This window comes from Erpetoichthys calabaricus, chromosome 17 (assembly GCF_900747795.2).
Source record: "Erpetoichthys calabaricus chromosome 17, fErpCal1.3, whole genome shotgun sequence".
Taxonomy (NCBI): domain Eukaryota; kingdom Metazoa; phylum Chordata; class Cladistia; order Polypteriformes; family Polypteridae; genus Erpetoichthys; species Erpetoichthys calabaricus.
In genome coordinates, this window is record NC_041410.2 from 39,086,565 (window position 1) to 39,102,320 (window position 15,756).

A 15,756-nucleotide genomic window follows, 5' to 3' on the forward strand; every position below is an offset into this window, starting at 1 on the left:
ATAAATGTACAGCCATCTCTTTGGCAGCAAACATGATGCAGTGTCAGAATAAAAGAGCATTTTTAATGTACAAAGTAATAACTAGGCTCCTAAATGAGTTTAAGTTTATTGCTGTAAGCAATTAAATAAAATGCATGCAAAAACAAAGAGGAAACCATATAATAAGTTAACTGTATTTTCATCTGGATCTGCTGTCTAAAGAGCCTAACAGGTTTGCCTCCGTTGTTGCATTGCAATTAGCTGGTATTCTTTCAAGCTAAATGGAAAGAAACCTTTCAAAATTATAATTCTGCTCTCAGATAAAGTCGTGCCAGAAAACCTTTTTAAATCTAATGTGCCACCCACCTATCTGTTATTAAGGATGTAATTTATATCAATGGCCTGGGGAGTTCAGTCTATCATGGTGGAGATGTTTTATTGTAACACTCTGAGAGATAATCCTCATTTAGTTATGACCATTTTGTATTTCTGTATAGTACCTTTCCAATCAATAACTAATTTCATAATAACAATAACATTCAGCTACATGAGTGTTAGGTGCACAATTACATCCATCTCTCTGGCTGGCCATAACTTTAGCCTGTGCCTAAACACATTTCAGTAAATGCTGTATGTGAATCTGCAAACACTTTGTTGTTTTTCACTAAGTTTACAGAATGTAGGAAATCATGCTAATTATAATTAATTTTGCAGTATGATTCTACAGTACTTTTTGGATTGCATGTATTTAACATGACTGAATAGTCTTTTCTTCATTTGACCACAAGACCTTTTCTATAAATGACTTAGTTCATGCCTACAGTTTCATTGTAACTCCAGAAGAGCAGGAACTTTTAAGTTACAATTTCTTTCTTGTGTGGAGTATACAGTACATGTGCATGCATGGATTTTTCTTCAGTTATTTTGGTCTTCTCACATGTCTCAAACACACACAGGCTACTGTAACTGGCATCTCTAAATTGGCCTGGTATGGCTGAGTTTGGGCCTTTGAGTGTTTTAAGCAGTGCTAAAGCGCCCCATTCACTGTTCATTTCCACTTTCTGCCCACTTACTAAGCAGGACAGCCAATGGCTCTCCACAACCCTGAGAAAATTCGTTTTAAAACAGATGGATGCTAAAAAACAACATTTCAAAGGTCAAAAGCAGAAGGTAACATAGTGCTACCTGACATATTCATTATTTGAGACAATGGAAAGGAAAAGACAGCAGTAAATACACACCTGCCTGGTTAGATCTGGAAAGAACATTTTGTAAGAAATCCTCTCTGTATGCTCTGCTCTGAGCTCCACTCATTAATAATTATCACCGGTTTACTAGAAATTGAGCTTCACCCACTTATAATACAGAACCAATGTAGAAAACACTTTAATGAAAAGTCACTGCTGCTCCATCGCACAATAACTATGCATTTGAGCCCTCCCTCAGCTATACAGTATTTAAGTCTTAGGCGTCACAGCCTTCAGAGATCTTTATATTGATGTGTTTTCACCTTTTGATCAGCTCTATTGTGAATATGATATTCCTTCAGCACACTTATTTTTCTATTTACAAGTTAAGAACATTGCACAAACAAATTTGCCCAACTTCCCTAATACACCAATGACACTCATATTCAAAAATATTTTAAGCAGTAAGGTGAAGAATATTGGTGGCATTTCCAGACTTTATCAAGTACTGTCACAGTGCTGTCCGCCAGATTACGTTTGGCAAGTTTGGGAGTGATTCCTTTCTTTCAATATCCCAGGAAGTCAAACTTGATCATGCATAATAACATTTATTCTTCTTCAATTTGTGAAAAAAACACTGTAATTCAGCTTCAAATTTTTCATTGGACATACCTCTCCAAATGAAAAACATATCAGGAATTAGACCCCATTTTTGTATTGTTGTCCGCATATTAACATTGTGATCTCTAGTGAGAGTAGCGAGCAGGTTGAGGAGACCCTGGAGAGGTAGAGATATGCTTCAGAGGGGAGAGGAATGAAGGTTAATAGGAACAAGACAGGATACATGTGTGTGAATGAGAGGGAGGTCAGTGGAATGGTGAGGATGCAAGGAGTAGAGTTGGCGAAGGTGGATGAGTTTAAATACTTGGGATCAACATTACAGAGTAATGGGGATCGTGGAAGAGAGGTGAAAAAGAGAGTGCAGGCAGGGTGGAATGGGTGGAGAAGAGTGTCAGGAGTGATTTGTGACAGACGGATATCAGCAAGAGTGAAAGGGAAGGTCTACAGGACGGTAGTGAGACCAGCTATGATATATGGGTTGGAGACGGTGGCACTGACCAGAATGAAGGAGACAGAGCTGGAGTTAGGATATAGCAGGTTGGATAATGAATGGATGAGCTGGAGGTAGCAGAGTTAAAGATGTTAAGATTTGCACTGGGTGTGACTAGGATGGATAGGATTAGAAATGAGGACATTAGAGGGTCAGCTGAAGTTGGAAGGTTGGGAGACAAAGTCAGAGAGGTGAGATTGCGTTGGTTTGGACATGTGCTGAGGAGAGATGCTGGGTATATTGAGAGAAGGATGCTAAGGATAGAGCTGCCAGGTAAGAGGAAAACAGGAAGGCCTAAGAGAAGGACATGCATGGTGATTGGTGTAACAGAGCAAGATGTGAGGACAGGAAGATATGGAAAAAGATGATCCACTAGTGGCAATCCCTAATGGGAACAGCCGAAAGAAGAAGAAGACCCTATTTGGGTTCAATGCCTGGGTGCTCTAGCCTCACTTGTTTTGCTCTTTATATTGCCTTCTACAATTTTTTGTATTAGGAATTTTCACATACTCCTTGGGGTCAGAGTGCAGGGTCATCCGTTGTACAGTGACTCTGGAACAAATGCGGATTAAGGGGATAGCAGACTAGGATCTCTTTTGGGAATAATAGGGATGCGAACCGGCAACCTTCCAGATACTGGCACAGATCCTTAGCCTCACAGCCACCACTCCACCCTTGGACACATGTTTTGGGACTGTCCTGAATTAAAGCCCTTTTAGGAAAAGACTTTTTCTCATCTGTTAAATAATGTGGGATTCATGATCATTGTAGGTCCTCTTACAAAAGTCTTTGGAGTTATTTCAGATTATCTTAGACTGTCAGGTGATAAACTGCACATTATTTCCTACACTACATTGTTATTTGCATGAACTAATTCGGCTCAGTTGGAATAGTCCTAATGCACCCTCAATAACTCAGTGGGAAAAAGACATTTTATATTATACTAGATGTGTAAGCCCGTGCTGTAAAAAGCCTGGGGTCCTAGAAACTATTGAAATCATCAGAAAAAAAATTGAAATGTAGAGATGTCAGGTAATTCAAAGGAACTACTCTGGGTATCTCTCTTCTAAGAGGTTTCGTTTTGCCAACATGCTTGCATCGCTTGTGCATTAGCGGGTACGTGAGTGTCTCTATCTTCAGAGGTTTCGTTTTGCTGACATGCTCGCCTCACTTGTGTATTAGCGGCGTTAGTAAAAGTAAAAGCGATACCGTTTTGCTGATGTGCTCACCTCGCTTGTGTATTAGCGACTAAGCGAGTGTGTCTTTCTTTGGAGGTTTCGTTTGCCGATGTGCTGGCCTCGCTTGGGTATTAGTGGCAAAGTGAGTTTCTGTTTCCTTGGTAGTGGAGCCCTTTACCTGACTCCAGTTTTAGTGTGGTTTATAAATATAAATCTGTGACATATGTATTTCTGACTGAACAGAATTTTTTTAATCATATAATTTTGTTATACTGAAACTTATGTTTGACTGTCATATTATAGAATTTAATTTAAAAAAAGAGCAAATGAGTGGATGGATGGATGGATGGATGGATGGGTCTCTCTTGCCAGCCTCTCACGGGCACACTGTAATGCAGAGCAGAAGATTAATTTACCTTTACCCCATCCTCAGCCACTGAAATCTTTAGTAATTTCAAGAAGATTGTTAGCTGTCCACAGTTCCCTCGCCAGTCTCTTTCTTTTTAAGATACTGAATACTTTTTAAATGGAATGTAGCTTCCATTTCAGAATTATTGAGCCAACGATACTCAAAGGTACATCCAAAAATGCTGACACAGGTTTTTTTGTTTTTTTTACCTTTTCCTAATCTATGAATTTTTATCACTTTACCATTTCCTTTCTTAAAATGTTTATTAGCCTTCATTTTATGTATTTCCTTCAGATTCACCACATGACCAATGATAACTAAGCAGAGTGTAGTTTTTACCCATAAGTTATGAGTTTATGACATGACTTCGATGGTGCACAGGCAGAAGCCAACAGAAAGGCAGTTTCTTTAACATATGAAAGATTCCAGGAGCAATTCCCGAATATTCATGCAAGTGGCCTTTTTCAGCTTTTGACTTTCAGATATCTATAAACAGAAAGGTAATTTTATCTTCAATGTGTTAGTGAATGTGAGCTTGTAATAAAAACTCAGATAGAAAGAAAATAACCTAGCATAAAGCAACTTTAAAAGGGTCAGAAAACTTTTGCAAGGCATTGTCAGTTACATCTTCACAAAGGTATCCAGTGTTCTGCCCCAGCCTATTATTTAGCTATTGGAAATTGGAAATTACTACAGCAATATAATTGTTTTTTCAGGTAATCTGCCAGGTTTATGTCTTGTCCAGTTAGACACACACATTGACTTCTTGATTTCCATGTCTGCACATATTAGGTCTCAGGGCCTGATTAGCAATGGGAAGTATTAGAAACGGATATACAATATACTGTAATTATATAATATTACATGAATGAAAAAAAATCAAAATGATCAGAGAGAGAAACACGTTCCATGGGAAACCAAAATTATTTGTCATGACTACGCAAATCAGTTTTGAGCACAGATGCATACTGTAACAGCTGATGACTTTAACATCTTGCAGGAGGCGTTAACAGGAACTGATGACTAAGGGAGCTTGGTGTAAGAAAAGAAGAAAAAGTGTCTGTTCTGGCCAGAGCAAAGAGCTGTAGTCAATGACTGATTTTTTTTTTTTTTCATATATCTAGAGGTCCCCATGTTGACTCTTATATAAGGAAACCTGGTGAATAAATTACATAACAGCAGTGAAGGCGTCTGAATCTGCTCTGTACTGAAGGCTGCTGCTTACACTGTCATGAGGGTGAGTAGCAAAATTTGGTAAGAAGCCAGGTTTATCATACTTGCAGAAGTTGATTAAATACAAAACTTTTACTTTCAGGATCTATCTTCATAAAAGCAATCATTCACACAGACTACAGGTTTATTAGAAAATATGGATCCTGAAGCACATTGCTGCTTTGGTTATTAATGTGATTTAATTACACACCAAACAAACATTATCATTTGAATACACACATTTAACATTTTATTTATTTTTTGCTTGTATGCCTTAGAGATTGTGACTTCAAGCATACTGCTTCAAGGCCAAGAGCCCCACCTGAACTGATAATGTCTAAGGTGATCAGGGAAATATGGTGGATGGAGGGGTCAATTGTTTGTGAGACTTTTTGTTTTAGTACATGTCAGTATAGACTAATGGACTTTGTCTTACTTATAATTGACACCTATAGCATTCTGAAGTTCCCAATGAGGAAATAATACTCATCAGCTCAATACAAATGAAGGATATACTGTATTTCAGGATTCACAAAAAAAAACTGTACATCACTATTATGTTTTTGATTACAGAGTTATTGAAACTAGTCACTGCTCAGTGCACCATTTACATTAGAATTGTCTTTCATGTTGAATCTTTGCAGGTGAACGTCTTAGGTGGCTGTTATGGTGTATAAAATCAACAAATTATTCTCTATATTTTTATTATTATATTTTGCTCAATCCCAACAAGATGAATTCAGATGTAGGAAGCATTATAATAAAAAGGCATATCCTCTTCCCTTACACCTCACTTTTATAACAGTTGTTCACAGCATAGTGCTAAAATGGTTTTACAGCCTGGGAAAGGAAGACTGAGCCATGCCTCAGGATATTGATTAATTTATGGATGGACATCTGGGACAACAATTTGGTTTACAGTCTGAGAAAAGATAGATTAAAGAGTTTGAGCAAAATTCATCCATCATATTGACAGCCAGCCAATCAGGTGCATGCAACAATCATGTGTTGTGAAACCATGACATGAAACTTTATAGTAAATATGCCTCATTTGAAAGCTACGTCAGAAGATGAAAAACTGTGACGACAGAAGAGCGACGTCAGAGAAGAAAACAAAGGCACGTGTGACCAGTTTTCATCCGATCGTCAGTTAACAGCATTTTCATGAACATCGATTGCTAAATCAAACGCCGCCTTGCGACATTCATCCTTGTCATCTGTAACTTTTTCGTAAGCTTTTTCTAAAGACTATACATATCCAGACTTTTCTATCAGTCCTATTTTCTATTATTCTTTGTTCCACTGGTATTATTATTATTCTTGTAATAAATACCATGCTGCTTTTAACTTTCTATGCTTTGTCTTAATGTCTAGTGTGATTGAAGTAAAAAGTTAGATTTCTTTGAGCACCTAGTGCAGCTGGAGATTTGCCATTTCCTCTGTGCTGCGAGGTTTATTAAGGCTGCAAGTGAGAGCTCCACTCAATAGTAGGGAACAGTACGTAAAGTAAGGTATTCTTGGCTGATAAATGACCTATAGTCAAGAGTGCTGAGTCTTTGTATGTTTAAAAGTATTCTTGTAGACCCAAAGTAATATTTAGGTCTGAGATATCATTAAAACATTGTATGTTGTTCATGCCGATAATAAGTAAGTCTCTTGAAGTGCTGAGCGACAAGGCTGTTATTCCTATAGCAGTTGTGTGGTTTAAAGTGCTGAAGGTTAATCAGCGTGTGTGTGTCATTCATAGGGCACTGTTGTGGTGAGGGTCTGTGTGTATATGTATAGCTATGTATGTGTGTGTTCATCTTAAAGTGCAACAGTAGCCCAACCTGATAACGAACTTGACGAGTACACTTACCCTTGAAAAACAGGTAAAGGGTAAGTAGAGAGAAATACTACGATAATACAGTGGCAAACCTGCCTCTGTGCAGTGATGCTTCTTAAATTTCCGTGCTTGGTTGGCTTCTGCTTAATAGCTACACATTGCCAGTAAAAGACTTAATTTGCTAGGATGATCTCATCCTTTACTTAGATGCAAACGATTCCCACCTTTATTGGGAAATCTCACCAGAATCAAGCACACTGTCTGGCCTGTATCAGTGGATCAAGGTCTTTTAATTTTCTAATAGATGATGCTGAAAAATGGAGTCTCTTGGGGTGGATATGTTGATAAATACAAGAAGCTTGACTGCGTCTCATTGCATCTTGGGTCTTACACAATTAACCCTTTGTTCTCGATCACCAACTTTGAAGTCATTCTTGACAGTGCCATAAACATTGCATTTCACATTTCAAGTATCTTTCTGTCAACTATAAAATATAGCTTTATTACAAAACTGAACTCTGACAATGACTCTTTCTTCTGTTACTATATTGCAGCTTGATTTTATTCTAGTTTTAACAATGTTTTCTCCTTGTGGAATTAATATAACAGTGTTAAATTGCTTCCAGCAATATCTTGATTCAGATCAATGACAGTGATGACATTAGCCATCAAGCAGATAAACCACTCTCAAATTGTTTTCCACACAGTTGTTACAGATTTATAATGGTTTGAAATTCCAAAAATTGCAGCCAACCAGTTTTCATTGCTTGTCCTCTACCAACCAGGCAGACAAAAAAAAATCCTCTAATGCTAGCCTTCTAACATTGTTGCTCCATTTCAGTAGTGTCTCTGCTTTAAGGATAGGTTTGGCAATATAGCCCCCCTGCTCCAGCAGACGGACCCTTTGTGCAAAGTTAAATAGAAATAATCTCTGCCTCAACATTTACTGTATTGTTAAAATGTTTATGGACAAGCCCTTTGACCCTGCAGTGCTCTAAGTGATCCTTTCTGTGTGATTACGCATGTGCATTCTGAACTTTTCAGTTACACATTGGGGCTTGAATAACAATGCCCTTTTCAATGAAACATTTGATGTACCCCGAGTCGAAAGAGGGCACTCTTATTCGCAACCTGCCAAACCTGTCCTTAAAGCAGAGACACTACTGAAATGGAGCAACAATGTTAGAAGGATAGCATTAGAGGATTTTTTTTGTCTGCCTGGTTGGTAGAGGACAAGCAATGAAAACTGGTTGGCTGCAATTTTTGGAATTTCAAACCATTATAAATCTGTAACAACTGTGTGGAAAACAATTTGAGAGTGGTTTATCTGCTTGATGGCTAATGTCATCACTGTCATTGATCTGAATCAAGATATTGCTGTCCTTTTACATCTACTGTACAGACCAGAATCTCAGAACGTCAAGGACACGTGATATCATTTTCAGTCCCTCCTTCTAGTCCTGTCTCTTTCGTTCCAGAGGATATAAAACTTGATGCCTGCAATCATGAAGTGAGTCATTGAATGAATTTAAAGATCTTTATTTCTTACAATATATGGGAATCATTGGCTGGTGCCCCAAATCCTTTACTGACTTCTTGAGTCTTATTTTACAAGATACACGAACTTGTACATTGTCACCCATGTGTGCATGGGAGACAGCTAATGGGTCTGAATGAGAATAATTCCATGCCAGACCAGGGGGTAGTGGAGTGCAGTAACTCTTTTTCTCACTTCTCTGCAGACCAGTTACAGGAAATCCCATCTGGCCCTGATGACATCACTTTCGGTCATGCCCCCACTGATGATGTTACTTCCACCCCGACCGTACTGACAACGTCACTTCCGGTCCCCAGACCCAATGACACCACTTCCGGGTTCCGGCCCCAGCATGTCACTTCCTCCGCTCTCCTTTAAAGCTGCCATCTTTGTGCCAACAAGGCAGTTCAGTTGTGGGCTCGAATCTGTACAATTCTGTATGAAAAAATGATCCATTGCATCCAGGAACAATATACGGTTGGCTGCCCCAAACTTTTTTTTTTGTGTGGCTCTTTGTCGTACATATGACATGTAGCCATTTTGCAGTAGTAGTCATCATTATCATGAATCACATTGATTACTTATGTACAATACTATTCAGCACTTTTCCCAATAAACACAAATTGTAAATGTATAAATCTTCGTATGTGTTTCTGCATTTGATGTTGAGTTATCTTTTAATTCTCCTCTTTGTTGGTTACACTGTAATTCAAAATATATGTTGTTAAAACTTCATTTTGTGAAAATGTTTATGCCATTATTCTGTTGATATGTTATCATCATAGGTATTGGTAGCCTAATACATTGTAAAATACAGTATGTGTCTCTCTCTCTCTCTCTCAACTGAGGTTTATTAGAGGCTGTCTCCTTCCTTGACTTTCCTCTAAAACTACTACTACTGCTCTGATCATCTACAGCTACTTCCACCTTCTCTAAACCTCATCCACTGCCTGCAGATCCATGCTATCAGCTTTGGCTCACAACGTTCACTTGGGGTCAGAGACAACACCATCTACACTCACTTTCTCCAACTCCATGAGATGATCCAAGTCAGGATCCTTCCTGAAACTTGCAGACTGCAACATACCCGGGCCAATGGATATAAGCAGAGAAGGCGGGCATTGTAAGCGCTGCTCAGTGAGTGCTCTTTCTTTCTTTCTTTCTTTCTTTTTCTTTCTTTCTTTCTTTCTTTCTTTCTTTCTTTCTTTCTTTCTTTCTTTCTTTCTTTCTTTCTTTCTTTCTTTCTTTCTTTCTTCTCCATGGCGTCTCAGGTAGCTCTTCCTGTTTTGACAGTGTTTCTCTCCCAGGTCCAGAATATTCACTTCAAGAACAGTACTGCTGTTACTAATCTCTTTAGGATTTTTCAAGTAATGTAACTTGCACCGCATGTCCCACTTTTCTTTTCTTGTATTTTAGATTGGCACTACTGTACCAGCAGTGATTCCAATGTTTAGTTTAATGTACGCTGTGTTTTTTATCAACTCTCATTTTCAGAACACTGTAAAAAACCTCACACTGCTCCAGTGTGGTGCTGAGGTGTCACCCACTGCACTCGGGTCCCAATCCAGGTGGTTCGTTGTGTAGTTGGTGCGGCAATGTGCTATCAGTGCCTGCTCCCAACCTCTTATTTTTTTAATTTTGCTTTGTAATTTTTGGCTGTTTTTATTTTTGTAGGCATATTCTACTGATCAAGTTTTTGTATTTTGTCATGCATTTGAAAGAGTTTCAGCTGAACTGTATACAGGTTACTTTTTATTTTTATGAAAAACATTTGAGTATTGTGCACTGCGTAAGGTACTTTTTTAAAAATACATTTTACGTGATTGACTTAAATATTATCTGAGATACTGAGATTTTTCCAGCACCTTTAAAAAAACTATAATCCTGCCAAAGGAAACTGAATAAAATGAATACAAACAATAGTTCAAAACTATGTAATACACAATAAAGTGCATTCATCTCCATTCTAATTAATACGACTTCAGTACCTATTAGATTTTCCCTTTCAAGTACAGGTTAACAGTGCAGAAGTGCCAGGAAAACAACACTGGACTCATTATTAGATTACTGTATGTCTAATCTCTTAGTTTGCTAAGGTCTCAATGGAGAGACTAGGCACACAAAGACCCATAGCAACAATTATCTGATGCCATGGATTCTAGGTTTTTAAGTGGAAAAATGATGCTTCATGCATTTAGTCTGATGAGGGAAATGTTAGTGTAGGGAGCTTTGTGGGATGCCATATGTAAACTAGTTTATTCCAGTGTCAGTGACAGATATGATATTGAATGTCTTTCTTGTATAATGAATATATTCATGTACATGCTATGTTGGTTTTAGTGGAGACAAAGTGTTTGAACTTTGATAAATACTCATATGCTGAAAATGCGTGTCTGATTAAAAGTAAAGATATTAGGAGTTTGATTAGTATATAAATAATGTACCAGATATGCAGTGACCTTTATCCCTTTTGATTTTGCCTCCAAATTCCAATCTTTAAACACTCCAATGCAAATGGAAAAACAGTTTGATAAATCTCTAACACACATTACGCGTTTATAGATCTTCAAGCTTAAATGTTGCCAGCAGGTAAAATTTTTTAGCAAGACTTACACATGAACAAGAATCATTTGCAGGAATAATGTACTATCAAATTTTAAAACAAGGCTCACAAAAACACCATTTTAAAACTACTAGAAATATTTTAGCCAGAATGCTAAAAATTATTTGAGGAATACCACTGATATAATCTTGGCTTAACTGTAAACCTGTCAGAATATTTTAAATGTTTTTTGAAAATGAACAACGTTAACTTTTATTCCACAATGCTGTGGAGAACTGATTTACCAGAGAATGCGCTAAACTATTTCAGAAATTCTAAACATGACCTAATGTGACATATGTAGTTCTGCATGAGCCTAACAAAGACATTTCTGAATTTAATTAACTAATGTCATGTCACTTTGACTAAGAATACATAGGACCAGTTAAAGGAGACTACTATATATGAACTGAGCTGTCCAAGGATGTGCTGTAGTGAAGTCCTAGCCAGTCAAAATGACCAAGCTGAAGGTTGATGTTACATAAAAATAAAATGCACACAGCATCCCTTAAGCTAACAAATATATACAGAAAATATATAAATATATATATATATATATATTTTTTTTAATTAAACAGCAGATTTTCTGAATAATTTAGTAGCAGAATGATCATGAATCTAAGAGAACTGTGATTCTAAATATACTGTAGCAAATGGCACAGCACTATACAAATGTCCATATTCAAGGACTGTTTTCAGTTCTTTTTAGTTACATTTGCATATAATGGAAAAACGCATCTACTGCAATAAACATGTCTGTCATTCCGTCTGTTTGACTACATGCAACAACTCAGCTCCAAGTGGCCTGATATTGTTATGCCAAGGAGTCTTGCACACTTAATATTCAAGGAAATTTGTCAGTTCAGTTCAATTTTTGCTGAGATTTTTTAAATGCAAATTAGATTACTGTTTCAATTTTACCATGAGATATTACTTCAGCTTGCATGTATATTATTTTTTTTTCTATCTTTTACTCATTTACTCTCAAAATGGTAAAACACCTGCAGTCGTACCCACTGAAACAGGCAAGTACATCTGGCTACATGACTGAGTATTACCACATAAGAAAGGTACTGCTAGATGTGTATTTATTTACTCAAGTCACCAATAATGATATTGTTTAATTATTCAAGTAATCAATAAATAGTGATGAATACCAATATATTGTTAATTTATTAATCACTGTAGAAATTAAGTATCATCCCTTACTGCATCAGAATGCAGAGGTAATTCCTGTCATATGCCATATCTTGTGCTCATTTCTGTGGCTGTGCATTGTCTTGTGCGAACATCACTCACAGCACTTCACTTCTCCTGTGCCATGATGTTCACATCTGTAAAAGTAAAATAATAAAAGCGACTTAACTTCTATAGAAATGTATGAAGATGGCCCAGTGACACTTTATGCTATAGTAATTAAATGTGTTCTCAGGATGGATTTCACTTACATTACAAATAGCCTCACAGCTTCAGTATCTAAAGAATATAAAGACTCAGTATTTCTCTTGCAGTGAAATTTATCAGTAAAGTGCTATAGTGATCTGCTGTCGATCATGTTTGGTGCAGCCAAATAATTTTATCTTTAGACAGATTTCAAAAATCTTTTGGGTACTTTCATGTTTGGAATTAGCCACAGAATCTCTACATCCAAAATCTTTTCATCACTTGTATTGGATTGCGCTGTCTATGAAAACAATTTCAGCCTTATGATATTATAAAATTGTATTAAAAACATTATATGTACACTACTAGTAAATGCAATTGCATTCTATTATCACTGTTATTTTTGAAAATGACTCATTGTTACAAAAGTATGCAATTCTGATAACAAACTCTGAACTCTGGAAAATGCTCCAAGTTTCAGACCAGCTAACTAATTATCCTAATGCACCGGAATTGCATTCCACACAGACATTTTCATACTTGTTTAAAATTATGAATAAAAGAACAAACTTCAAAAATGTTAAAATAGTACATTTTTCAACAGAAAGAAGACCAAATGTAGATAAAGGAGAAATATTTCTTTCTCTGAAGTCAAAGTATTAATTTTTCACACTGGGTACAACTTTAGGCAGCCTGGTTTCTTCTTGTGAAATTATAATATAAGGACAGTAATATCTTGACCATATCCAGCATAAAATATCCCACAGCAAAAGCACATACTGTACCTAGAGATGACGGGCATATACACGCTCTGGTTGACTCCTGTTAACAAACTGAATAAAAAACGACAAATGGCAAACATCTGCATAGTTGTATTTTTTTTATCATATACCGTGTGTTATCTTTATGTAAGGCAGACATTTTGTGAACGGTGTATCCAGAACACATAGCACATAAAAATAAGATGCTATTTTCAGACTGAAGCAAATGATTCAAGTTATGCAGTATGCAATATCTCATCGAACCACCAGCGCAGAGAGAACTAATATTTTTTTATGTGGCTATAATTGTTATTTAAGAAGCCTTTTACATATCAGAACACAATATATTTTATATACATCCTGTCAGTCTGTGGAAAAAAGCACTTGCCCCTTCTGTACTTGATCATGTCAGGAATTCCTACAAGCTTTCATCTCATTCCCATACCAACTCAATCCAATTTAGCGTTGCAGGGGGCCGGTTCAGTCCTTGCTGGAGAGGTTGCCAGTTCACTGCAGGGTTCACCCGTACTGACACATACTGTACATACAAAGGGCAATTTGGAAAGGACAATTAGCTTGAAACGTACATCCAGATGTTGGATTGATACCCAGGGGCTGGATCTGTAAAATGTCAGCGCTATCCACTGCGTTACCATGCAAATCTCCTGCTAAATGTAATAATCATTAAAGAATAGCTACGCGATCAAATATTCAAATAATGTCATTGCAATATGAAAAAATATTGGCAATAATATGTGGCTGAACTAAATGCAATGATTATGATCAGACATTTATTGTAAATATTAATTGGTTTCTTGCACTGCTCTAGCAGATTTTTGGCTCATTCTTCCATCTCATTTCCACATCATTTTCTAAATTCAGCTACTTAGGTCTTGACAAACACTTGATGCACGTATTCCAGATAACTGAATATGATTTTATAATGCCATTCAGTTAAAGATTTATATACACATTGATTTTGGTTGCATTGCAGAAACTATGGCTAGATGGTTTGTTATTATCTTTCAGAATTCTCAGTTACAAATTATAGTTCATGTTCCCTTCTGTAATTTTCAAGCATTACCAAATCATGGCCTAACTTGGGAGCCTGTTTCGACTGTCTCATGTGGTACACTGTCTCAGGCTTTACGCCAGCATAACAGGGCCCATATTGCCTTGAATGTTATATTCATGGCTCATCTCTTCCTAGAATATTCCTCGAAGTACTGTAACAGCATTATATAATTACTAGCTGTGTAAGCCGTCCTAGAAACAATTGAAATTGTCAGAAAAAAAAATTGAAATGTAGAGTTCTTAGGTAATTGAAAGGAACTACTCAGGGCATCTCAGGTTTCATTTTGCCGATGTGTTCGCCTCTCTTCTGTATTAGCGGCTAAGCGACTTTGTCTTTCTTTGGAGGTTTCGTTTTGCTGACATGCTGGCCTCGCTGACATCTCCCTTCCGGGCCAGACAGACACACTCACTTCCACGTGTAGACATTTATATACAGTATAAGATTACATTAAATTGACTAATTGGACAGAGGAGTGGCTTATTTTTTCTTATATTATGGCATACTATTAGGGTGAATTACTACATACTGTATTTTATCACACTTGAGGAATGCAGTTTTCTTAATTTTACTGTCTTTATTTTGCAGTTTTCCTTAAAGCATCTATACTATCAACAAATCCAGACCTCTCAAGCAACATTAAATTATCTTCTGTAAGTAAATTATAGGTAGCTCAGATCTCTAGATATGTATAAAAGGAAAACGAAACAAGTGTGGTTGCGGAATGAAAAATAATTCTGGAAAAACACAGTATTTAACGCACTGTTTAATTATTATGTAAAAAACGTTTAGGTAAATAGGAAGGTAAAAATGTGTATGCCCGTGCAAAATGTAATTAGAGTTTAGAATGAGAACAATTGCTTTTCAAGTCAATTTAACTGTCAAAAATATTATAACTCATGTTTTCTTCGCTTTCCATTAATTTTTAATATTTTAATGTTTTAATTTGCCAATTTTCAAGACATTTTCCTGCTAGGTAATATTGGATAGAACAATTTAAAAAAATGGAAGTCTCAGCTCATTGAATGCATATTTTGTTTGTGAATTGTTCATCCTGCAAATTAATTATAAGGCAGATTAATTTAAAACAATAATTGCTTTTAAATTCTATGTATGTCTACAAATTGCTTTATAGGCATATAAAAAAGCACTCCGGTGCTTACAAAATGCTGGGCCTACCATAAAATTATTCAAGTGACAATTAAATACAAATTGGTTTTGATCAGATCAGTTTTCCATTGGCAGACCATAGCTGTATAGATATTAATAAACATAATAAACTACAAACAGCCTGCTCTATATTGGCCTGCAAAGGCCTTTGGCAAAATGTGTGCCTGTGTTATATGTTTTCATTTTTACCACCCTCAAAATCTTCCCCAGAAATCCTTTGTTTCCACTACCAGAACCTCAGATAATTACATCTTTCTTAAATTAGTTGGATTCAAATAAGATTTCCAACATTTAATTTTGCGAAACTGCATTGTAGCTCACTCTTAGTGT

The 15,756-nt window shown here is 36.6% G+C and overlaps 1 protein-coding gene across 1 annotated transcript in view; it reads right to left on the reverse strand.

Moving 5' to 3' along the window:
* Nucleotides 1-15,756, reverse strand: part of ntrk3a (neurotrophic tyrosine kinase, receptor, type 3a) — a 948,732-nt gene that overhangs the window by 870,561 nt on the left and 62,415 nt on the right. The window lies entirely within an intron of this gene.